This window comes from Procambarus clarkii, chromosome 4, assembly GCF_040958095.1.
Source record: "Procambarus clarkii isolate CNS0578487 chromosome 4, FALCON_Pclarkii_2.0, whole genome shotgun sequence".
Classification (NCBI taxonomy): domain Eukaryota; kingdom Metazoa; phylum Arthropoda; class Malacostraca; order Decapoda; family Cambaridae; genus Procambarus; species Procambarus clarkii.
In genome coordinates, this window is record NC_091153.1 from 43,016,016 (window position 1) to 43,019,658 (window position 3,643).

Here is a 3,643-nt window from a genome sequence, read left to right on the forward strand (position 1 = left end):
CTCATCTTAGATTATTACATAAACAATGTTCCACCTGTCATCCTGCATCGTGAACCTGCATCACCAGGTTCAGTCAGACACGACCTACATCTTGCAAGATCTCCTCGAGATCTTGGGCTGTTGCTTCTAGCATTTTACCTTGTTGGTAATCTTGAGATGAGAGTGGGTTATCTTGAGATGATTTCGGGGCTTTTTAGTGTCCCCGCGGCCCGGTCCTCGACCAGACCTTCACCCCCAGGAAGCAGCCCGTGACAGCTGACTAACTCCCAGGTACCTATTTACTGCTAGGTAACAGGGGCATTCAGGGTGAAAGAAACTTTGCCCATTTGTTTCTGCCTCGTGCGGGAATCGAACCCGCGCCACAGAATTACGAGTCCTGCGCGCTATCCACCAGGCTACGAGGTAGCTGTGGTGAGCAGCTGTGGCATTCCTGCCTAGCTCAACTGTACACTTCAGCGGTCCAAGTTTAAGGTAATCTTCTATCCCCAGAACATGGCACTGTCTAGAACACAGGATACCCATGTCCTACCCCCTCAGAGAAGAAAATAACCTATCTAGAGCCCAGGGGCCAGATTCACGAAGCAGTTACGCAAGTACTTACGAATGCGTAAACCTTTCCTCAATCGTTGACGGCTTTGGATACATTTATTAAACAGTTTACAAGCATGAAACCTTGCCAATCAACTGTTGTTATTGTTATAAACAGCCTCCTGGTGCTTCGGAGCTCATTAACTGTTTAATAATTGTAAACAAAGCCGCCAAAGATTGAGAAAAGATGGACAGGGTCGTAAGTGCTTGCGTAACTGCTTCGTGAATCTGGCCCCTGGATACCCTGAATCCTTCCCTGAGGGCATAGCCTGTTTACGACTATCTTTGGACCTGATACCCCTTGCAACACGGACGCGCGGATACAAAGGTGGTCCAACAGACACCTGAGGACCCCCAAGGAATAGAAACTAAATTACAAATCATTTTAACTCCACAATAAGTGTGGAATGTGGTGGGTGAGAAGCCTTATTGGTATTCCTCCTCGCTGCCTTGGCTCTAACTTTGGGCGGCTCCACACACTGTCCCAACTTGGCCCAGGTTCGTCAAGCCTCTTCATCTTCTTATACATCCTCTTGTGCCCGCCACACACACACACACACACACACACACACACACACACACACACACACACACACAAAAGGTTTCTTTTAGCGTGAGAGTTAGTGGAAAAATGGAATGCATTTGGGGAACAGGTTGTGGACGCAGACTGTATTCATACTTTTAAAATTAGGTATGATAGGGAAAAGGGACAGGAGTCATTGCTGTAAACAACCGATGGCTGGAAAGGCGGGATCCAAGAGTCAATGCTCGATCCTGCAAGCACAAATAGGTGAGTACACATACACACACCCACAAGGGGAGACATGATAACCACCTACAAAATTCTCAGGGGAATTGACAGAGTGGACAAAGACAAACTCTTCAGCACGGGTGGGACACGAACAAGGGGACACAGGTGGAAACTGAGTACCCACATGAGCCACAGAGACGTTAGAAAGAATTTTTTCAGTGTCAGAGTAGTTAATAAATGGAATGCATTAGGCAGTGATGTGGTGGAGGCTGACTCCATACACAGTTTCAAATGTAGATATGATAGAGCCCAGTAGGCTCAGGAATCTGTACACCAGTTGATTGACAGTTGAAAGGCGGGACCAAAGAGTCAAAGCTCAACCCCCGTATGCACAATTAGGTGAGCACAATTAGGTGAGTACATGTGGGTGTGGTTAATAGGTGAGTACATGTATGATAGGGAAATAGGACCAGAGTCATTGCTATAAACAACCAATGCTCAAAACTCGGCCATCGAGAACAAGAACTCGACAAACACCTCCAAAGAATACCTGATCAACCAGGCTTTGAGTCATACGTCAGACTGATTGACCAGGCAGGCGTCCAACAGCCTGGTTGACCAAGCGACCAACCAGGAGGCCTGGCCAGAGACCGGACCACGGGCACGTTGATCCTCGGACCCGCCAGAAGGTTCCGAAGGGTGGGTTGCTGTACAGAAAATATGACAGTAAAACCATAAAAGCTTGCACCTGAAACTGGCGCTTCGCATGAATATATATATATAGAAAAAACTACTTTATTAAACTTATAAAGCGTCCTGTGGCGGTCTTCGCCAGGGACCCCAGCACCCCATAAAATTAGTGGGATGGCTTAGACATTTTCAAAAGGTGGTTGGATAATTAGCCCTGAGGAAGACAGAGGCGGGGAAGGGGACATTCAGGAGGCCATGTATTCATTACCCACCACCTCTGAGTACTCAACAGGTGCTACGATGAGTCTTCAAGGCTTCCCCAAGAAGCTCTTAAACTTCATCAAGAAGCTCTTAATTTACCATCTCTGCCCCCTTCGCTCCTTCTCCTACACCTCTATCCCTCGTTTTTATCACTTCCCTGCCTATCCTCCCTCTCTTCTTCTTTATTTACCCTTCTATCCCTTATTATCATGACTCTCAGACCTCAAACCATGGTCCAGTTCTTCACATGTTTGTTGTTATTACTCTAAATAAATCCACAAGGGCCGTGACGAGGATTCGAACCTGCGTCCGAGAGCATCCCAGACGCAGCCTTAATCGACTGAGCTACGACAGGGTAAAAGGGCTACTACCCTGTCGTAGCTCAGTCGATTAAGGCAGTGTCTGGGATGCTCCCGGACGCAGGTTCGAATCCTCGTCACAGCCCTTGTGGATTTGTTCATTTGATGCATCATGTTAGTGTGATCTCTGTGTAATTTGTTCATTACTCTCTTCACTTATTTCTTCTCCGTTTCTCTCCCTTTGGATGCTATTTCCCACTCTCCCTTTTCTCTCTCACTCTCCCCCTTCCCTCCCACTCCCCCTTTATCCCTGTCTCGCCTAATCGTTCCCGCAATTTCTTGCATTATTTTCCCTTTGGTTGTTACTGAGGTTTCTTCTCATACTTTTGTTCCTGTTATTCTATTGTCGTTGGTGGTGCTTTTGTTCCACCTGCTGGCGGTGTTCCACCTGCTGACGGTGTTCCACCTGCTGGCGGTGTTCCACCTGCTGACGGTGTTCCACCTGCTGACGGTGTTCCACCTGCTGACGGTGTTCCACCTGCTGACGGTGTTCCACCTGCTGGCGGTGTTCCACCTGCTGGCGGTGTTCCACCTGCTGGCGGTGTTCCACCTGCTGACGGTGTTCCACCTGCTGACGGTGTTCCACCTGCTGGCGGTGTTCCACCTGCTGGCGGTGTTCCACCTGCTGACGGTGTTCCACCTGCTGGCGGTGTTCCACCTGCTGGCGGTGTTCCACCTGCTGACGGTGTTCCACCTGCTGGCGGTGTTCCACCTGCTGGCGGTGTTCCACCTGCTGGCGGTGTTCCACCTGCTGGCGGTGTTCCACCTGCTGGCGGTGTTCCACCTGCTGGCGGTGTTCCACCTGCTGACGGTGTTCCACCTGCTGGCGGTGTTCCACCTGCTGGCGGTGTTCCACCTGCTGACGGTGTTCCACCTGCTGGCGGTGTTCCACCTGCTGGCGGTGTTCCACCTGCTGGCGGTGTTCCACCTGCTGACGGTGTTCCACCTGCTGACGGTGTTCCACCTGCTGGCGGTGTTCCACCTGCTGGCGGTG